The 23,833-nt window shown below is 43.5% G+C and overlaps 1 protein-coding gene across 2 annotated transcripts in view; it reads left to right on the forward strand.

Moving 5' to 3' along the window:
• Positions 1–11,174: 11,174 nt before the first annotated feature.
• The window catches only part of LRFN5 (leucine rich repeat and fibronectin type III domain containing 5), a 317,967-nt gene continuing 305,308 nt past the window's right edge, over positions 11,175–23,833 (forward strand). For both annotated transcript variants that reach the window (XM_077268849.1, XM_077268840.1), the window contains exon 1: positions 11,175–13,543. The gene's annotated coding sequence lies outside the window, so the exon portion shown is untranslated. The remainder of the gene's footprint in view (positions 13,544–23,833) is intronic.

Consider the following 23,833-nt stretch of genomic DNA (forward strand, 5'->3'; position numbering starts at 1 on the left):
GGTGCATCCATCATTGCACGTGGAGTAGGGAGCATCCATTATTGTATGTGGATTAGGGAGCATCCATCATTGCACGTGGAGTAGGGAGCATCCATCATTGTACGTGGAGTAGAGGGCATCCATCATTGTACATGGAGTAGGGAGCATCCATTATTGTATGTGGATTAGGGAGCATCCATCATTGCACATGAAATATGGAGCATCCATCATTGCACGTGGAGTAGGGAGCATCCATCATTGCACGTGGAGTAGGGAGCATCCATCATTGCACGTGGAGTAGGGAGCATCCATCATTGCACATGAAATATGGAGCATCCATCATTGCACGTGGAGTAGGGAGTATCCATCATTGCACGTGGAGTAGGGAGCATCCATCATTGTATGTGGAGTAGGGAGCATCCATCATTGCACGTGGAGTAGGGAGCATCCATCATTGCACATGAAATATGGAGCATCCATCATTGCACGTGGAGTAGGGAGTATCCATCATTGCACATGAAATATGGAGCATCCATCATTGTACGTGGAGTAGGGAGAATCCATCATTGTACGTGGAGTAGGGAGTATTCATCATTGCATGTGATGCCGTTAGTATCATTCATTCCAGAACTTTGGAGACAAATGTTTCCAATCTTCGATACATATTAACAGTCCTCAGAAGAACACATCCTTCATTATGTCACACGCAGATGACCTCATTTGTGCTACATAATACGGCTAATGTGACCCATGTTGCCGTTCGGGGCAAGCTGACACCAATTCAGTAAGCTAATCACATTGCTGACTCTTGCTTTTCTTGGGCCATGAGTTAATAGGAGACATCAGTAATGATAAAACACTGTACTTTGCAGCAATCTCCAGTGAAACCTCTCCCCCTGGAGACCTCCATCACTGCATAAACATAGAGCGATGAAATATGCAGCAAGTAACGAGAGTAATGGTGTTTATATAGAGGTGACCCCATACTGTACCGGGAATGTATGCATGTACAGTCCCAGAACGGCAGACATTACAGATGAATCCACCGGCTGCATACATGTATTATGGCAGAGATGTGTGGCTGCGGAGAGTCTTGTGGGGGTTTCCCTTTATAGTAGCCTAGTTACAGGGTAATTAAAGGATTAGGAGAAGGGGGGGCAAAGTTCACAAGGTCATAATGGAGCACATCTGGTGGTGATGCTCTGCTATTAAAGGAGGTCTCCCAACTCCACAGGATCGGTGATAATGAGAGAACAGTTAGTTGGTCCAAAGCAAATTTCATTTGCTGAATCCAACTTTTTTAACAATTTGCTTTCAACAATTTTAATAAAATGGTCCCAGCCCGCGATCACATTACTGAATTGTACAGGGCTAGTTTAACAATGCCGCAGTTTACCATCCGGTTATCCGCACTCTTCTGTCCTCCGATGTGTGGCGTCCTCTGCAGGCTCTTCATGAGGTGTCAGGTCCTCTGGGAATGAGGAGGCCTCTTATGCCACAATAAACATCATCATCATGATGTCACAACCTACATCGCCTGCAGCCGAATCTGAACTTCCAGTGTTGTGACATCACAGACCTACTGAGAGCCAGATGCCCTGGAGCACGGTGAAGAAGCCCAAAGAAAATGTTCCGCACTGGAGAAAAGAACAAAGTCAGTATGGAGCAGAACAACTTGAAGAGGGAAGAAAAGTAGAGAAGAGGAGGAAAGGGAAATCAAGAAAAGATAAGGGAAGGGAATGGAAATTAAAGGACAGGGTAGAAGAAATGAAGAAAAGGGGAGGAAAGAGATGAGAAGGGAAAAGAAGAGAAGACAAAAAAAGAAAACGGGAGTAAAAAGATGAGAATGGAAGAGATGAGAACTGTAGAGATGGGAAGAGAAGAGGAGAGATGAGAAGGGAAGAAATGACAAAGGAAGAGAAGAGAAAGGAAGAGAAGAGAAGAGAAGAGAAGAGAAGAGAAGAGAAAGGAAGAGAAGAGAAGAGAAGAGAAGGAAAGAGATTAGATAGAAGCAAAGATAAAAAATGAGAAGGGAAAGTATATTTAGAGAAGAAAAAATGGAATGAAAAGAAAGGATGGGAAGAGCTATGAATGAAAGGGAAGAGAGGGGGAGACAGGAGAAGAAATGAAAAGGGAAGGGAAAGGTAAGAAAATGGAAGGAAAAATTAGATATAATAATAAAACAGAAGAGAATGGAATTAAAGAGAAAAGAATAGAAAGAACAGAAATAGAGGGGAAGGATTGGAAGGGATAGTAATTGAAAGTGAAGTGAGGAGAAGACAAAATATGGGATACATCCATCCTTTATAGGATTTCTCATCATTGAACTGTAGGATACTCTGTTGCACCTCTGGACACAACTTTGTCTGTCTGTTTGTTGATTACATATATATATATACACTGCTCAAAAAAAATAAAGGGAACACTAAAATCCCACATCCCAGATATCACTGAATGAAATATTCCAGTTGTAAATCTTTATTCATTACATAGTAGAATGTGTTGAGAACAATAAAACCTAAAAATGATCAACGTAAAAACCTAATATCCCACGAGGTCTGGAGTTGGAATGATGCTCAAAATTAAAGTGGAAAATTAAGTTACAGGCTGATCCGATGTCAGTGGAAATGCCTCAACACAAGGAAATGATGCTCAGTTGTGTGTGTGGCCTCCACGTGCCTGTATGATCTCCCTACAATGCCTGGGCATGCTACTAATGAGGCTGCAGATGGTGTCCTGAGGGATTTCCACCCAGACCTGGATTAAAGCATCCGCCAACTCTGGATGCTGTCCGTGGTGCAACGTCACTTTGGTGGATGGTGCAAGACATGATGTCCCAGATGTGTTCAATCGGATTCAGGTCTGGGGAATGGGCGGGCCAGCCCATAGCTTCAATGCCTTCATCTTGCAGGAACCGCTGACATACTCCAGCCACATGAGGTCTGGCATTGTCCTGCATTAGAAGGAACCCAGGGCCACACCAACATATGGTCTCACTAGGGGTCTGAGGATCTCATCACGGTACCTAATGGCAGTCAGGCTACCTCTGGCGAGCACATGGAGGGCTGTGCGGCCCTCCAAAGAAATGCCACCACACACCAATACCGATCTACTGCCAAAACGGTCATGCTGAAGGATGTTGCAGGCAGCAGATTGCTCTCCACACCATCTCCAGACTGTCACGTCTGTCACATGTGCTCAGTGTGAACCTGTTTTTATTTGTGAAGAGCACAGGGTGCCAGTGGCGAATTTGCCAATCCTGGTGTTCTGTGGCAAATGCCAAGCGTCCTACACAGTGTTGGGCTGTGAGCACAACCCCCATCTGTGGACGTTGGACACTCAGACCATCCTCATGGAGTTTGTTTCTAACCATTTGTGCAGACACATGCACATTTGTGGCCTGCTGGAGGTAATTTTGCAGGGCTCTGGCAGTGCTCCTCCTGTTCCTCCTTGCACAAAGGCTGAGGTAGCGGTCCTGCTGCTGGGTTGTTGCCCTCCTACGGTCCTCTCCACGGCTCCTGGTGTAGTGGCAGACAGACTGGCTGACAGACACAGCACACCTTCTTGCCACAGCTCGCATTGATGTGCCATCCTGGATGAGCTGCACTACCTGACCCACTTGTGTGGCTTGTAGAGTCTGTCTCATGCTACCACGAGTGTGAAAGCACAACCAACATTCAAAAGTGACCAAAGCATCTGCCAGAAAGCATTGGTACTGAGATGTGATCTGTGGTCTCCACCTGCAGAACCACTCCTTTATTGAGTGTGTCTTGATAATTGCCAATAATTTCCATCTGTTGTCTATGCCATTTGCACAACAACATGTGAAATTGATTGTCAAACAGTGTTGCTTCTTAAGTGGACAGTTTGATTTCACAGAAGTTTGATTTACTTGGAGTTATATTCTGTTTAAGTGCTCCATTTATTTTTTTGAGCATTGTATATATATATATATATATTATATATATATATATATATATATATATATATATATATATATATATATATATATATATATAAAGCAAGACACGGGGGGTCAGCAGGTGCTCTAGTCCGCTGGCATGAGACCGCATAGAACAGGGCTCATCCCACTGAATGCCCACTGTCCTTTACTGTGTGCATAATACTACTCAGACAACACAGGGTGAGGATAAACCAGTGTGGCAATACTTTATTGAACCGCCAACAGACAATAACACATAGAACAGTCTCACAAAAATACTCAAGAGGGTGCAAATTACAGTTTCACTTTTCCGCTGACGTGCCAGGATTAGAGCAGCTGCAACTTCGGGGCTTCCAGGGCTGACTACCCCCACTTGTGGCATGCACAAAGAGGAGATAACGACAAGCCTACGAAGCTGACAGTCCATTGAGGCACGTGACCAAATGACTGGATGGTCCCAACCTGGCTTCTCCTAACGTATCCATGGGGGTCAGGTGACTAGCGGGTCCTGTCCTGATTTCCCCAAACATCTCCATTGAGCCAGGTGACCAAATGGTCCCAAACTGGCTTCTCCAAACATATCCATAGGTTCCAGGTGACTGAAGGGTCACAACCTGGATTCTCAGAATGCCTCCATGGAGCCAGGTGATCAGATGGTTCCAACCTGGCTTCTCCGAATGTATCCATAGGTTCTAGGTGACCAGAGGGTCACAACCTTTATTCTCTGAAAGCCTCCAAGAAGGCCAGGTGACCGAATGGTCTCAATCTGGCTTCTCCGAACATATCCATGGGTTCTGTGGTAGTCAATGGAGCAGATCTGTTCTTCCAGGTGACGCCATGGTCCCCTAAGCTGGCATCCTGTAGAAAGTCAAATCTGTGTCCCTCTTGATGGAGCCATATTGTCCTGGCTGTTGCTTTGCCAGGTCTTCCTTGATACAGAGGCATACCACTTTATATAGTTCACTTTATATAGTTCAGCTTTCAAGCCATCATCCACAGGTCAAGAGGAAGGTGTGAGGAGATTAACTAGCATTGATTGAGCATTAATCAATCCGCATAGATCGCCCTTCTCTGTTTTGCAGGTCAACAAGAACCAGGACCAACACAATTGTCAATCAACATATTTAGCAAACAAACATTGTTCAATGAACTTGCATCCCTGTCTTGAAAAGTTAGCAGACAATCAGTTACAACAAACATTAACTCATGCATCAACATACAGTTTTATATGAGCAATAATCTTTTTTTCTTGACCAACCAAAGAAAAACACATAACTTCAAAATTCAACAGAAAGATAATAGCATAGGTCTCCTGCCTACTGAAACTAGACATCTGGATAATTAAGATTAAATGTTGTGTTGTCACAATATTCTTTTTTCTTTATATCTACACATTGCTGCACCTTTTGACAGTGCACACTGGTTTATGCGTATTCCAAAATTTCCATTTTTTTTTTCCTTTGCTGTTCGGCAGGGTACTCTTTTGCTCAAACAAACTTGAGCTGCTCCCTATAGACCTCATAGGTGATAAAACATCTGTGTCTATGATATATGCAGGATGCACATAAATAATAGGGGGGCAATGTCATCTTCACATCTACGGCTACTTTCACACTAGCGTCGTGCACTGCACGTCGCTATGCTTCGTTTTGTAGAAAAAACGCATCCTGCAAAAGTGCTTGCAGGATGTGTTTTTTCTCCATTGACTTGCATTAGCGACGCAGTGCGACGCATTGCCACATGTCGCAACCGTCGTGCGACGGTTGCGTCGTCTTGCGTCGGACTGTCGCCACCAAAAAACGTTGCTTGTAACGTTTTTTGGTGCGTCGTTCCCATCTTTTCCGACCGCACATGTGCGGCCGGAACTCCGCCCCTGCCTCCCCGCACCTCACAATGGGGCAGCGGATGCGTTGAAAAACAGCATCCGCTGCCCCCGTTGTGCTGCGCATTCACTGCTAGCGTCGGTACGTCGCATCGATGCAATTCGTCGTGCGTCGTCCGACGCTAGTGTGAAAGTAGCCTTATCTTTTCAATTGCATTAAAAGGATTTAGCTTGTAAATGTCAAGTCTCACAATTACTGCTGGGATTTCAGAGATATAAAATGGAGCTCTTGGATGAGCTACTGGAGAACATTGGTCCTATTTATCGCTTTTGCATTAGGGTTCCTCTACTTTCTCTTTCCAATCCTGATTGAGTAAATCATTAAACATCAGTACGTTTTAATAATTCTTATGTCATATGTTGATTATTACCTCTGTGACTCTTACTTTAAGATTTGAAGCTTCTTTTTTTCTTTTATTATAGGCTCTTCACATTTATAAGAAAATCTTGTTCATAACAGAGCCGTTCACTGGATATATTTATATAAGAAAATGTAATGGCACCAAGTAAAGCAAAATATTCAATGAAAAGTGATGATGTTTGTCGCAGGGAGAGAATTATGAGCGTCCGTTCCCGCAGCGAGTTGGGTTCAATACCTGACAGTATTGTTTTATTCTCTGTGTGCAGAGTTTGACAGATAGACCCAGAGCCACACTAAAAGCCGGCACGGCCTATTATCAGCCCAGCATTGTGTGCACAGCCACCATTTCACTCGAGCAGCTTCACCAGATGGGTCCATAGAATTCAATTAGAGGAAAAAGTGAAAAAAATAAAATAGGAGAGATATGCAAAAATAATAGTCAACAATGCTGCATAGATTTAGATAGGCAAGAATTAGATTAATTTATCACTGAAACTAACAGAAAATCAGATTGGGATCTGGTGTTGTCATCACATATCAGGATTATGCTGCTGTGCCATTATCAAATTTCTACTGTGGGGGAATTGATCAGTCAACTACCTGTGTTACTATCCTTTACCAATAGTAGTCTACGAAATTGATGTTTGTGGCACCTTGACTGAGCATCAAAGCAGGTTGAGCTGTTGCATGTGATATCAGGGCATCCAGCAAAGCAGGCCTACACTGATCCATCACCCACCTCATCTGCCCATAATTTTTGGAAATGTTTGGACTCCAAGTTGGGTCTCCTTCATGTGTGTTGCCTGAATTTGGCAGGGCTATCAGAGCACCAGGCCTACATCTGTCACTCATCCACCTGTTAGGCCATGTGCACACGCTGCGGATTCCATTGCGGAATTTTCCGCAGTGGATTTGATAAATCCACAGTGCAAAACTGCTGCGGTTTTTACTGCGGATTTATTGCGGTTTTTATTGCGGTTTCCGCTGCGGTTTTTCACCTGCAGTTTCCTATTGGAGCAGGTGAAAAACCGCTGCGGATTCTGCACAAAGAATTGACATGCTGCGAAAAATAAACCGCTGCATTTCCGCGCGTTTTTTTCCGCAGCATGTGCACTGCGGATTTCATTTCCCATAGCATTACATGGTACTGTAAATGCATGGGAAACCGCTGCGAATCTGCAGCTGCGGAAACGCTGCGGATCCGCAGCAAAATCTGCAGCGTGTGCACATACCCTTACTGTTCAATGTTTAACGAGAAATGCTGGTCCAGGCCTTGTCCCACGCATCCATGATGTGCAATTATACCATTTGTACTCTTGGTCAATTGATGCCACTTTTCCTGGTGTCTGACCCCAATTTGAGCTGTTTTGGCAGCTTTTTGGCTCCCCATGAAAGTGTTGTCTATATGTTTGGTTTTGCCTCCCATTGAATTCAATGGGGTTCAGATATGCTTGAGAACTGTTTGGCAAACATCTTAACATTCGCCAATCTGAGCCGAACTGAACCTTGAAAGGTTCGCTCATCTCTAATTATCATAACTATTGTTGAAATAACTAACATGGGATTAATCACTAAGTAAAACATTATAGTAGAGTATTATTGCTATACAGTGTGGCTGCAGTGCTACACTATATTATTTATCAGCTAACGAAGTAGGCAATTGTTCATGATGATAAGTTTTATTAAAAGAGTATAAGCTATGTTCCTCTCCAACGTGTTTCACCACATTGGCATCGTCAGGGGAATGAAACTAATAAAATTATTAGCATCATACCCCTGATGATGCCAGTGTGGTGAAACATGAGTTATGTGAGATAGGAGACTCACTGTGTCTATGAGGCAGGAGAGTTACTGTTTCTGTGAGGCAAGAGAGACAATGTGTCTGTGAGACTGTGAGACAGGAGACTCACTGTGTCTGTGAGGCAGGAGAGTCACTGTGTCTCTGAGGCAGGAGACTCACCGTGTCTGTGAGGCAAGAGAGTCACTGTGTCTGTGAAGCCGAGAGTCACTGTGTCTCTGAGGCAGGAGACTCACTGTGTCTGTGAAGCCCAGAGTCACTGTGTCTCTGAGGCAGGAGACTCACCGTGTCTGTGAGGCAGGAGACTCACCGTGTCTCTGAGGCAGGAGACTCGCCGTGTCTGTGAGGCAAGAGAGTCACTGTGTCTGTGAAGCCGAGAGTCACTGTGTCTCTGTGGCAGGAGAGACACTGTGTCTGTGAGGCAAGAGAGACACTGGGTCTGTGCGGCAAGAGAGTAATTGTGTCTGTGAGGCAAGAGAGTCACTGTGTCTGGCGGTGGGAGAGTCACTGTGTCTGTGAGACAGGAGAGTCACTGTGTCTGTGAAGCTGAGATTCACTGTGTCTGTGAGGCAAGAGAGTAACTGTGTCTGAGAGACAAGAGAGACACTGGGTCTGTGCGGCAAGAGAGTAATTGTGTCTGTGAGGCAAGAGAGTCACTGTGTCTGGTGGTGGGAGAGTCACTGTGTCTGTGAGACAGGAGAGTCACTGTGTCTGTGAGACAGGAGAGTCACTGTGTCTGTGAGACAGGAGAGTCACTGTGTCTGTGAGACAGGAGAGTCACTGTGTCTGTGAGACAGGAGAGACACTGTGTCTTTGAGACAGGAGAGACACTGTGTCTTTGAGACAGGAGAGTCACTGTGTCTGTGAAGCCGGAGAGTCACTGTGTCTGTGAGGCAGGGCCAGGTAGGGACACATATCTAGCAGCTGCTACTTGCTTGATAAGTGCAGGTATAATGTCTGTGATGCAATTACACTTATGAGCCATTTCAGAATATGTGGAAGCTTTGAAGCTCATTTGATTTGCAGTGAATAAATTCACTGTAAATCGAATTTCCTGCCAAAATCCGTCAACACTAGAGAATTTGAATTTCAAAACATTTTGTTATCGCTATAAAGTACCAATCATCATATTTAGTAAAGCAGGACAACATTACATTATCTTCTGATAGAGTCACATTAAAGTTCCAAAAAGGGCAGGTGGGAGGTATAAATGTCCTGTTGATGAGGAGCCATATGATGTATCATATGATGTTCTCGGCCAGTTAGAAGCATATGATGCAAACAGTGACTTCTATTTCCAATGAGTAATAAAGTGTCACATGTAAACACCAGCAAATCAATTTGATGCGTATTGAATTTCTGTCAAATTTTTGGATATTTTCTTGACCCCGGCAAGTTAAAAAAAGTGCAATTTTCTACTGGTAAATTGGTAAAATTGCCCACAGTCATTTTACACAATGCTGAAGATTGCAGCAGTCAGACAAGGCTCAGATTTATGCTTCCCTATACAGTGGACAGTGTGTGGCATCACCCCGTCCCCCAACCGGTTACACCCAGTTGTCAATGTATTCATACACATCTAGGAGGAATAAAAGATATAGTACTACATAGAGAAAAATAACATTAGTAAGAAAGAAACAAATACTTTTCTACAAATTGGCAGAAGATACGAGATGATGGGTCCTCTTTATGTAATAGTAAAAGCTTGATCACATTTTACTCCAGTATCTTCGAGATCCTTCTTCCTATATTGCAACCAACCAGCAATGCAGAACCTGAACCCTGATTCCATGTACCATAACTACACATATAACTACACACTAAATCAAAAGTCTTTGCGTCCTACAAGTTCGGTAGTTCCATGCATGCCCCGCGGCACTGGGGAACACAGACAGAAAAGGGTCCCTGTGCAACAACAATATATGGGCCCTTTGCAGCTCATGAGCTCCTCATAATGCACAAGTCTACCTGGCTCGGAGGTAGAAGTGACCCCCTCACCTCTTGGGTTGCATCAATGCTCTGGTTGCCCCTTCCCCAGGAATACACAATTTTCCATGTCTATGGTAGTTAATTACATTGTGCCTATGGTGGGCTATCAGCAGACACTGCAGGAAAAGATCATAACCTAGAGGGGAGGTATTATTTCATTATTTCATGGAGTAGGGGCCAATCCCAACACACTTTGGACTGATGGACGCCACCATTAAACTGAATGCAAAAGCCTAAAAAAGAATATGAAACAAGCTTCCTAACAGATTTGGTCACCACTGCAATGTCACTGGATCTTAGGCCACTACTGATCCATCCACTGTAGCCCAGTATGTAGCCAACAGAACCAAAAGAGACAGCAAGCGGCAGAGATGGTCCTTCTTAGCAGTAGGGGCAAGATGCACTCAGCCATGTACAGTTGACGTATACAGCGGTAATTGCACTTTATGTATCTCCATTTTGGCTTTTTCCAGCATGCACCTATTTCTTATGAAAGGCTCCGTAGCTGTGCATTAGCCCTGCACATGTGCCCTGACAGTGACCCGAGCAATGTGGTGCAATAGCACAAGGAGATGTTCTCATGGGTCACCCTCACCCCCTTACTATATGTGGTGTCCTGGACTGTCACACTTTACTTAATACTGGACCTTCATGGTGAACTTTACAGTAAATTCTCAGCTGCTCCAAGGAAACTTTTGACCTGACTTGCAATGGAAAAGTGCCGCCCAGCAGGACCAAAAGGTTATTATTGTGATGACTGTTTTATGCGTTGTATGGCAATGATCCTAGAAAGAAAATGGATCAATAAATAGTAGAGTTGTAGATGAGCTGGATCACTAATGCTGACAGTATGTAGATATATATTATTATGTTTGCATTACATTAACTATACAACTGCACAGGAGATATTGGCAATATGAATGATCAATGCAGATATTGGCCAATAATGCACTTATGTACAGGCACGCATGGTCTGTAGGCATGCATAGAGAATGAAGATGGAGCAACAGCATAAATAGCGAAAACATAAATAAGTGCAGCGGGTAAAGTAACCATCCAGTCTAGAATCACAAAATCCCTGTAAAAGCACAGTCCAGGCTAATGGAGCAGACAGCTGGAAATTATAATAGATACTTTGCATAAGAGATCAATATTTTAGCAGCAACCAGATGAGAATATAAAAATACCACTATGAATAAGCCAATTACACAGCATAGTTTAGGAATAGGAGCCTTTATCTAGAAATTGCAATACAAATTTAATTAATTTATTAAATATAAATTCAGATGTCGCAATGCTGAAGTTATCATCTTAGTCTTTGGAAGTTGCATGGTCAGAATATTGCAATGGATAAATCAAGCTCAACTCATAAATTCTCCGTTGGCTTTATTTATTAGGCAACGTTCCCACCATGGTTGCCTAATACATGGTTTGATGTTGCAGATTTTCCGCACCCATTAAGTAAAATAGATTACTTGCATTTTTTCCAATTTTATCCAAAATACGCAGCGTAAAAACTCACCAAAAACTTACGGTGGGAACGTAGCCTTACACAGCAGATAGAGAATTCGCTCAAAAATCAGTATAAATCAACATTAACAAACTTGGAAATAACAAGTGCAGAGTTAAAATGCAATGAATGCATATATGACAGTATAAATCAGCATTACCAAACTTGGAAACAGCAAGTGCAGAGTTAATGCAGCTAATGCAATGTTTAGTACAGCAGGTAATAAAGATCCTGGGGGAAAAAAAGTGAAATAAAGTATCCACATTGGCGGGCAGCGTTAATGAGGCTTCTTCTGCAGTTAATGCATTTCCACCCGCACAGGACAGACAGCAGAAGCTCCTTACTCCAACTCCAGGCAGCTGGTACCATATCCTATAGCAGGAGGAGGAATCCAAGCCAAAAGCAGATAACACATGGATGACAGGCTCAGGCAGGGAGCCAATCCTAAAAAGTAGCCTTCATTGGTGCCTGTGGGGGTAAAGCAGCCACATTCACAGATCCTGCATCGTGGATCATTGCATTGTTGCCTTTGTTGCGCAATATTTGGAAACATAGTTATTTCTGAGAGCATTGGGCATGTGGATGGATTACCCTAGTCTAGATAGTATCATTGCATAATCCACTTAGAAGCATCTGAGGAAGGTCCCCCCTTATTCCTCCTGGGGGTCTGGAGAGACACGTTTGTGGCATTCAATCACTCTTAGGATTAACTCAGCGTGGAGGCTGTACTGGGGGAAGTGCTAGGTGCAGCTGTGCAGTCCTCCTGCTGAGATCTGATCTGACTTTCCCATCTCGGCCACTTGATCGCTCTCACTGCAGAGACGTTGGCTCCGCTTGCAGAGGAGGTTTGCCTAATGCAGAGTGAATGCGCAGGAATGGCTTTGTCACTGCTGGCTGAGAGAGACCCACAGCCCTGCACACACCAGAGGCTTCCGAAGCAGGACTGACTTGCTCTGTGGGCAGCATGTCTGAGCTCTTTCACCCAGGCAGGGGCTGGAGGGAGCTGCTGCCTTTTGGAGAGGCTCTCCTTTTTCCTGTGGTTCTCTGGATCTGTGTCTTTGTCTAGTGAAAGGTGGTGGTTGTGTTTGGGGGGAGGATAGATCCCTGGAAACAAACCACTGCCTAGTGTCTGCTGCAGCCCTAAATCCTAGCCCATAGAAGGGGAGTGCAGCTGAATAAGCAGGCTGGAAGGAGGAGGAATTGGACCTGCTGTGACCTTCAGCACCATGGACAGCGACCCAGCTCAGCACCTTGTGCAGAAGATACCTTCCAGCACCATGGACAGCGACCCAGCTCAGCACCTTGTGCAGCAGATCCCTTCCAGCACCATGGACAGCAGTGACCCAGATCAGATCCCTGCCTAGATTGGCTCCAGTGTAGTGATCAGGATCGAGGATCTACCATTTGGATTGCCTCCACCCTTTTTTTTCCCACAATCTGGATCAGAACCTTGGACCACAGCTAATTATTCGGATTACAAGTGCAATACATCCCTTGGTTTCCCCCATGGCTGCTGCTGCCAGTGGGTGCTGTCCGGCTCTGGGCATTATTATGTTGCTGCTTGCATTAAAGGACCATTTTATGGATTAACCTGGATCAGGTACATTGCAAGGTCACAGCTCCCATATATCAGGCACTGGCATCCAGAAACAGGCTCTTTTTTTGGATTTACTCCTTTGTAAACTATTGTCGGGTCTTATCAGCGCATTATTATGTGTCCTCCCTAGGAAGTTGCTGCTGGATAAAGGTGTCTTGTGATGTGTGGACAGGCTGCATGCTCTGCACATGGTGGTGGTCTCAGCCTTCCTGTCGGTGCTGGGGATGTCTGTACCCTCACATTCTCCTCGCTGCTTCTCTGATCCCCACACATTTCCCTGCTGTCATCCCCTGTAATGGAGCATTCTGTGGATTACCGCTAGGATAGCATTCTGGCATGCCAATGCTGGGTGATGGCAAAGGGCACACAAGTTACAGGAAAACAGTTTGCAAGAAGCCTGTGAGACTCCCCCCGGGCAGCCTGTTATCACTGTATCTGCAGGTAACAAGTCTGACTGCAATCGTCTGTACTCCAGAGGCGACAGGTAAACACCAAGCTTAATCCTTCCCTAAAATTGTGTTGTGATCTTGTGTCTTATGGCTCAGCTGCATTGCAGACTGCTTTACTTATTAATGCTTTTTCGCATTTGTTAGAGTGAGCTGAAATACCCAGGGGTTCCTGTTGTATGATGTTCTAGCAGAATCATTTCTATTAAATGGAAAATAAATCTATACAGGGGCACTTAATCTATCCCTGGAATGGGAGATCAGTTACATAGCTTCCTAGACTCCAGCTGGAAACAAAGTATCTCCATCGAACCTTCACATCTTCTCAATGGAAATGTACACATCTTTTACTGAAATAGGAAGATACATATATATATATATATATATATATATATATACCATCGGAACAGAAGGGAGTGCATTGGCTTATGGCAGAATTGGGGTGGTGGTGTGGCATATATGGACTTCTACAGACCTTCCATGGCAGATTTAGGACTGCTCAAACCTATAGGGAAATATATATATATATATATATATATATATATATATATATATATATATATATATACCATCTAGACAGCCATAGAGTAGGGGGTGCATAAGTGCATTGCCTCATGGCAGAATTGGGGTGGTGGTGTGGCATATACAGACTTATATAGACACACCATGTCAAATCTTGAACTGCTCAAGACTATAGGAAGAATAGGAAGACATTATATATATATATATATATATATATATATATATATATATATATATATATATATACAGCCATAGAGATGGGGTGCATAAATGGAAGAATTTGGGTGGTGATCTAGCATACATAGACTTCTATAGACCCACCATGGCAGATCTGGGACTACAGTTTATGGCAGAATTGGGGTGGTGGTGTGGCATACATGGATGGAATTCTACAGACCTATCATGGCAGATCTGGGACAGTTCAAATCTATAGGAAAATATATATATATACACCATTTAGACAGCCGTCGAGGGTGCATAAGTGCATTGGCGTATGGCAGAATTTGGGTGGTGTTATGGCACAGACTACTATAGACCAATCATGACAGATCTTGGATCCTCAAGTCTGTAGGAAGACTAAAAAGATTCACATATACCACATAGACACCCATAGGGAAGGGGCTACATTGGCTTCTGGCAGAATTGGGGTGGTGGTGTGGCAATACATAGTCTTCTATAGAACTACCATGGCAGATCTGGGGCAGCTCAAGTATATATATATATATATATATATATATATATATATATATATATATACCATCTAGACAGCCATAGAGTAGGGATGCATAAGTGCTTTGACGTAAGGCAGAATTTGGGTGGTGGTGTGGCACAGACTTCTACAGATCCACCGTGACAGATCTGGGACTGCTAAAGTCTATAGGAAGGTAGGAAGATATATATATATACCATCCTTACAGCCATAGGATAGGGGGAGCATAAGTGCTTTTTGGCTACCGGCAGAATTTGGCCCTTGGTGTGGCGTAAGGGACTAGAGACCAACCATGACAGATCTGGGACTACTGAAGTCTGTAGGATTTCTCCTTAAGCAGCACTTACTCGGATACATATGTGATTGTTTTAGTTATGTAATACAAGCAGATGGCTCGGTAGGGGGTGAGTTGGGGGGTTTACTGCCAAACATTCAGCTTTTGCATAGTACTGGTGCAATATCTCTGGAATCGGTTGATTGGAGCCATCCAACGATCCATTTTCTGACTTGAGATATGAAATGGAGGATCGGACCTCTGCTTACTTCAGTGATTTTTTTTTTATTTTGTTTTTGAAGACAATAATGCACTCGCCTTACAAGATGGTCTCATCAAAGTTTCATGTTTATGGAGAAGAACAGGTTAATAATTCAGATGCATTATGCTTTATTTGTCTGGGTGTTTTACAGCAGTCACATATTTGATAAGGGCTCCTCATCTCCCTTCTTGGCCTTTGCATCCTTGGAGATCTGGCCAGGGTGGATGAGGGTGACGTTTCTCTATTTATAGGCATCTCTTAGGGGGGCATAAGGGCGTCTTTTATTTTATTTTCAGTGCATTTCACATTTTCCTACATGAAGGCATTTGCTGGCTGGTGAATAAGAATGGAACACAAGGAGGTGCAGTTCCCTGGGCTGACAGGATGGGGGTGCCAGTGGGCTACTTTTAAGGTTCTCTTCAACCTCTTTGCTGTAACCCCTTATTTGCCTGTTTCCTATCTAACACTCTATGTTAGAAAAAATGACATATGGTCGATTGATATCCAAAATTACCTCCATTTTTAGGACCTGTCCTTCTATAGGGCATCCTTTAGTTATTGGATGACTAATGCTCTGCGTGACACATCGACACCTTGTTTGGAACATCTCATCAATTAATGGAGTTTCCTAAGGGACACAAGAACTTACATGGATTTAAGGGTATACCTCTTATATAGAAATTCATGTATGGTGACACCCGCTGACCATTGTCCGGGTCTGAGTTTAAGGGTGCAGACTATTAGATTATTAACACATCTAATGTATTCGTAAATACCAAATATTCCTTCTTTATCATCTCGGTGCATGTATGAACATATATATTTTTCTTTTTGGGAACTGTGCTAAATATGATGGCCCCATGACTATAAACACATCTAATATATTAAGAAATACCAAATATCCCCCCTATTATTATCTGGGTTACATCCATGACCCAAATGATCATAAATACCCATGAAATATTAGTAAATCCCATAAATGTGGTTGTTGGGATCAGTGTTACATACAATGACCCCATGAGTATAAACACCTCCCCTATATTAGTAAGTAGCAGGCATCTGTGTTACTAGGACCTGGGTTACATACGATGACCCACTGGTTATTATACATATAATACTTTATTTTGCTCGTTTTCTGCTCATTCCGTCATTTCTATCATTCTGGATATTAGTCTGGATGAGCTCCGGAGTCATTTCATCTTGCAGAACGCGGCTGATACATATTTATAAGAGCAGGATGACTTCCTTATCTGACTGATTAGGCAACAAAATAGAATATGCTCCCTCCAATCTCTGCACATTGGCAATCTGGATCACTCACAGACGCCAATTAGATGGAAGTGTCTTCATGACATGTACAAGGCTGCTGATTCTCAGTCCCCCCATGACTGCCCCTCCGACAATAATCTGGCTTCTTTTTCCACTGTGATCCCTGAGATTTGTTACAAAATGAGCTCACGCCATTTTGGGTGCCCTGTAGTTGCATTCAAAGCAGGGATTTACATGGAATCAGAGCAGCCTGACATATTTCTTTTTTTTTATATCCCCCCTTCCTTCCCCGCGCCTCTGAAAGGATTCCTGTACATGCCGGGTATTCAGATGGCAAAATGCTCATCATACAACTGCAGGGAGGAGGGAAGAGAGAGGAAGGGATGGAGGGAAAGCGAAAGAGGGAGAAGGAAGGAACGAGCTGGGAGAGAGGATGGAAAGAGAAGACAGATGGAGTCGGAGATAAGAGGAGAGAGAAGGACTGGGGAGAAAGAGGAAGGGATGAGAAGAGAGAATGGAGGAGATAGATAGATAATAGATGATAGATAATAGATAGATAGATAGATAGATAATAGATAGATGATAGATAGAAGGAATGAGATAGATAGATGGATAGATAATAGATAGATAGATAATAGATAGATAGATAGATAGATAGATAGATAGATGATAGATAATAGATAGATAGATAGATAGATAGATAGATAGATAGAAGGAATTAGATAGATAGATAGTAGATAGATAGATAGATAGATAGATAATAGATAGATAGATAGATAGATAATAGGTAGATAGATAAAAGATAGATAGATGATAGATAATATATACATAATAGATATATAGATAATAGATGATAATAGATAGAGAGATGATAGATAGATAGATAGATAGATAGATAGATAGATAGATAGATAGATAGATAGATAGATAGATAGATAGATCGTGAATCTGTTTACACCATATATCATTTTCTTTATTTTACAACTAAAAATTTGTAAGAAAGATGTGTATGACAGCTTTGCGGTGCAAATTCAGCCAGAAACATGGGACACCTAAAATAGTTTCAAAGTTAATTACTAGATGATACATTTAGATAGATATTAATTAGATCGTTTTATAAAGACATAGATACAATGACTTAAAAAACGAGGCTGCGCTCCACAATACTTCAATGAAACAACAATTGTAGCTCGTTCACCAATATACCTATTGTGTCACTGAAGCCTTGTGGAGGTCAGCCTCGTTTTTTGATTTATTGGATATTGGGAGGAATTGCAGCTGGTGACCTGGAGGACTGGCACTCTTCTTTAGGACTGAAGCTTGTGATGCTATTTTTGGATGGATGGGTGGATAGATAAATAAATGGATGGATGGATCAATGGGTGGATAATAATAATTTTTATTTTTATAGTGCCAACATACTGTATACTGCAGCACTTTACCTTTTTGAGGGAAATAGGTGGAAAAATGGATAAATGGATGGACAGATGGATGAATGGACGGATGAATGGATGGATCCTGGAGGTACGAACGGACGGATGGACTGATGGATAGTTCATAGATGGATGGACGGGATGGATAGATAGATGAACAGATAGACAGATGGATAGATCATGGATGGACAGACATATGTATAGATCATGAATGGATGAACGGATGGATGGATGGACTGATGGATTAATCATGGATGGACTGACAGATGGATGGATGAGGGATCCCTTTAGACTGTGTACTTTCAGAAGGATTGACCTATTAGTACAGGCATTGTTTGTTTGCCATATAACGACCGATGGACATTATAGAAAGGGGGGGTCTCTTCTACAATCCAGAGTGGACAGCCATTGCAAAGAATAGATCCGGCTAATCATTGCTGTGATTTACATGCCATGCAATACCTCTTTACAGCCACTGCGGTAGAAATATGAGGCCTCCCTGGGCTTACCCTGTAGGTAACAGCCAATCATTAGGATTACTGCTGCCTGCTCCTTAGTGATTGCCTTTAAAAGGGTTGATTAGACAATACAAGATCAATGAGGGTCCAACACCTAGTACCCCTCAATGATCAACTGGTCCCAAAAGTAAATAGTGCATGGGACCAGAGCACCACAGCTCTGTACACAGTGTAGGGGCCTTCCATTGAAGTTGCAGTAGTGTGAGTGGCCAATGCACTGTTTTATTTTGTCTCCATAGATTGCCTACTTCCATTCATCCCAGAACTTGGTAAAAGCTGATCCATGTGGTTGCTGGGTGTCAGATCTCCTACTATATTGATGGCTCAAGCGATAGGCTATCATTATCAAAGTCCTGTATTAGGCTCACTAGGTGAGATGGAGCTTCAAAGCTAAAGGACTTGGTTGGCACACAGATTATACTTTGATATATGCATCATAAGGGTTTCTTATGTGGCTACTAGCAAAATTGCATATTCTTATGATGCATATATCAATATCTGCATCAGTATATTTTGGATCTGGGAATATGTGCAATATAGATATCGTCCTGTACCTTTTAACCTTTCTTTTAAAAGGACATTGTGTGTCTGTTTTCTAACCCCTCTCTGATTTATCAGGTTTACCTGATTATTAGACATATGTACTTCACTGTTAAGTTTCTGTGCACCCTTTATCTTTACAGAGGTAATCAGGGAGACGGATAGATAGCCGTCGTTGAGTGGGGGCACCACTTTGCAGGATTGAGGGTGCCAATGGAGCGCCCCCACACCGCCGCAGGGCCGAGGGGTACCCGGAGCCGGGCCTCTAGTACTCAGTCCTGGGGTTGTCACGGTGGCTAGACCCGGTCCGTGGCCCTGTCTGTCAGTGGGGGACGTCCGGTGAAATAAGTGGTGTTGTAACGGTGCAGTTGTGGGGTGCAGGTCGCGGTAAATAACGAGGACACCAGGTTGCAGTCTCTTTACCTCTTTACTGAAGATCTCTGAGTCCTCAGTCCAGAATACGGTTCACCAGGCTGCGCAAGTCCGGCCGGTCCAATGGCACTTCCAGAGTTCTCTTCACAGGAGGAAATCTGTGCCTTCCCCCTAGCGCTATGTGTTGCAGTCCTTCCCTGCTGTGCTTACGGAAAGTACCCCACAACTGTTGTGTCTGTTTCTGATGTTCCCTCACAACTCGATTAGATGATGTTCTGCTAATCTTCCGTCCCTCCCTGAGGTTCGGGTAGGAACGGCACCCGTTTGACGGGTAGGCCTGGAGTTCTTCCGGGACCCTAGAGACGCCCCTCTCCCGCAATTGCCTCCCAAGACTTCATAGGTGATTTGAGTTAGACAGCCCGCCTGAGACTGACTGCCCTGCCGCTGTTTAGAGTATTGCTTGAAGCTGAATGTTATAATACTCCCTCGGCGTTCTGGCCACCGGTAGTGCGCCTCAGTAGGATGTTGCTTCGGTCTTACAGCACGACTCCTACTGGTATTTCTCCTTTGCGTGATCCCGTTTCTCACTCAGCACAATCTATCTCGCTTCTAGTCCTTTCTTGGGTCCCGCCGCTTCCCGGAGCTGGCGCGGACCCGTTACGTTCTTTTCAATGCCAAGCCTCTGTCAGGATCCCACCCCTGACAGAGACCCTACTGTCTCTTCCTCCACAACACCCTCTGCCACTAGGTGTTGCTTCGTCCAATCCAGTCAGCTTTCTGATCTAACTTCCTGCCTGACCCCCAGTTTACCCACTATGGTGGGGAGTGGCCTAATGAATAGCACCCTTAGCTCCCCCCGGAGGCCCGGCTGTGAAATGTATTGGTGTCTGTGATACCTGGTCAGATGAACTCCTTCAGTGCCATCGGACGCACCATAGCTCCCCATAGTGGCGGAGCCACAGTACTGCAACGACCAGGACTCTGGGGCGCTGCACCAACCTCCTCTGGTAGGTAGGGAGACAATAGTGATATATTAGGGTGATTTTTCCCTTCTTTTTGTTCTCTCTACCAAAAATAGAGACCCTTGTCCTTTGGGGCAATAATGTTGTATTGTACTATATATGTGTATTTTTTATATATTTATACCTATATTCAGTGCAGCAGCCAGATGAGGAATGTGGGAAACAGATAGCAGAGTTACTGAAAGCTGCAGACAGACCAGAGATGTCCTAGAGACTAGTGATGAGTGAGTATACTTGTTGCTCAAGTTTTCCCGAGCATGCTTGGGAGGTCTCTGAGTATTTGTGACTGGTCGGAGATTTAGTTTTTGTTTGCAGAGCTGCATGATTTGCGGCTGCTAGACAGGTTGAATACATGTGGGGATTCCCTAGCAACCAGGCAACCCCCACATGTACTCAGGCTGGCTTGCAGCTGTAAATCATGCAGCTGCATCGTCAAAAACGAAATCTCTGTGCAGTTACAAATACTCAGAGACCACCCGAGCAATGAGTATACTCGCTCATCACTACTAGATAAAGACAGGTAGCAGAGGTACTGGAAACCACAGGAAGTCAGGAGACTTCCTAGAGACCGCAGACAGGTAGCAGAGGTACTGGAAGCCACAGGAAGACCAGAGACATCCGGGAGACCGCAGATAGGTAGCAGAGGTACTGGAAGTCGCAAGCACACCGGAGATGTCTGGGAGACCACAGATAGGTAGCAGAGGTACTGGAAGCCACAGGAAGACCAGAGACATATGTGAGACCGCAGATAGGTAGCAGAGGTACTGGAAGTCGCAAGCACACCGGAGATGTCTGGGAGGCCACAGATAGGTAACACAGTAACTAGAAGCTGCTGGCAGATCGGAGGCATTGGAAGACCACAGACAGGTCAAAGATGTACTGGAAGCCGAAGACAGACAGGAGATGTCATGGAGACAGCAGACAGGCCATGGTGCACCAACAAACTAAGAGAATTAATATCAAGTCACAGATGTGTGTCTTGGTGGGCCTTACATAGGCCTAGGTATAAAATAAAGGATAACATGGAAGCATGCTGGGTTACTTGCAAAGTCCAACATGGAGCATATAGTTTAGCGGACCAGAGTAAAGGTAGAGGAGCCCGAACAAGGGACAGGTGTGTAACACTCTGGACAACCCTTTATATGGGATATCTGGCTGAGACAACTTTCATTTTTTTTTGCATTGTGCCCCTAAAACAGTACCAGTCCTCACCTGACTGGTAGAAATCATATTGCTACAAAGAGAGCAGCCCTTACACAATGCCCTCCTTCCTCGTATTTCTTGCTTTTCCCTAATGCACAATTCACAGGGTTTCAGGACACTATTTAAGAAATAACTTGATACAAATTATGCAAATATGACTTAATTTGTATCGGGCAACACTACCTTTGAGCAATAATTAAGCTGGAGACACAATTGGCAATTTGGGAAGTTTTGCATTGCCTGTTGGCAATAAAGGAAAGAAAGCAAGAAGCTTCTCGGAGGTTTTAATTTAGCTTGTTAATTACCATGATCCCTTCACGTGAACTCTCTGCTCAAGACTGGAACATGCGGTGGTATCGGAGGATGTTTTACAAGACTGTGCAGCCCAGTACGGCAGGATTATGAGTCACGTCATGTGTTGATCTGCTCAATCAATTATTATAGGCAGCTCAGTGCTCCGGGCCATCTTATATCGTGGCATTAAAGTGTAAGGCATACTATATTAATAATTACTGAGCTTCCCTTCCTGCCAATGCACATGGGTACATTTGTCAAGTGGGAGGCCGAGTCAGAAATGCTAAGTTGATACAATTTGCTTGTGCTTTGTGCTGTTCACATGATATATTAGTAACCGGCTTCAATTACATGAACCTCATGTTCCAGGCAGGAGATCTGCATCCGATAATTGCATGTAATACATGTTGTCGGGAAGGGGCGAGGCGCATGATGGTGCGAGCACGGTGCCATCAGTTAGGATGACACAAAGCCATTACTGTTTGATCTACTATGTTGGAAGTAGGCAAATTGAGCAAGAAATCTCGGTTTTATCATGTAGCCGTCAATCATATTTATAGACTTTTGCCCATAGTGGTAATAGGAAATAATATTAGCATTAAAGAGGTTGTCTGGGACATTGATACTAATGGTCATCTATACTAGATCGATGACGGTCTGACTATATGCTCCCTCACAGATCAGCAATTTGTAGGTTCAAACAAGTAACCAGTGTAGGCCATAGATCTGTACACGGTGTAGTGGCCGTTCTCGGTACTGCCGATCAGCTCCCATTAAAGTGAATGTGATTTGATCTGCAGTACCCAAGAACAACCACTACATGGTGTATGGAGCTGTCATATCCTTCTGGGCACCATGGGACTTGTAAATCCTAATTGATGGCAGTATCAGGTGCCGGACACCGTCCAATCTGGTCTTGATAAGCTATCTTTATAATTTCAAAAGTCTCGGACAACATTTATAAGGCAACGTTACCAGTTTGGCCATAGATATCTAGAGTTAGGAAAAATAATTTTTTCATAAATTAATAAATTCTTCCATAGAAAAGAGAATGACCACAGCAAACCCAATGTCACAGTATTGGGTTTGCTGTGGTCACTCAAAAGGGCTCGTCCATGTCCCAGTGGTCAATTTTGCACTTCGATACAAATGATGTACTTGTGATAAAACTAAGTCCAGGACCCCAATACAGCAAGGCAACCATGCTACACGCTGAGCTACCATGCCAAGTTACTGCGTTGCCTTGATTTGGACTACATTGCACCTTTACAATTTTCCATAGATACAATAGCTGCGACTAATAGATTAGGAAGTGGATAAAAAATCTCCAATCCTATCCGGCAAGAAAGAAAATGGTAATGATGCTGATTATGGTGACAGCGCTGATAATTATCACAGTGGTAACGATAGCAATAAGTAGAGTACAGATCAGAATGATGATAGAGATGGGGCCTGCAGTTATGCTGATGACAATGATAACTATCATATGGATGATGACACAAGTTATCTGCAATGAAACCAATGGATGTAGAGTTAATGGCGCTGATGATAACGAGAATGATCATAAGCATAGCCATGCAAGTTATGGCAATGGTAACAATAATAACAATGATTGTGATGATGATGACTATTTTGCATCCATGGTGATCTCATGTAATCACTGATTGTAGGACACATACAAGAGAGAAGGTTTTATGTTTGGAAATACATTTTTTTTCTTTCCCCTTCATTTCTTGTAGTATCAAAGGCCAATATCACCCACATAACTCTGCTGCTTGCCAACATGGCTGTGATGATGAAGATTTCAGTACACGCTGACGTACTTCTAAGAAGAAGCCAGCTAGGTCCGACCTGACATTCACTTCTATAAGCCTCTTGTAGCTACAGATATGTCCTTCCTTGACTTTCCT

Source organism: Ranitomeya variabilis, chromosome 1 (assembly GCF_051348905.1).
Source record: "Ranitomeya variabilis isolate aRanVar5 chromosome 1, aRanVar5.hap1, whole genome shotgun sequence".
Lineage (NCBI taxonomy): Eukaryota > Metazoa > Chordata > Amphibia > Anura > Dendrobatidae > Ranitomeya > Ranitomeya variabilis.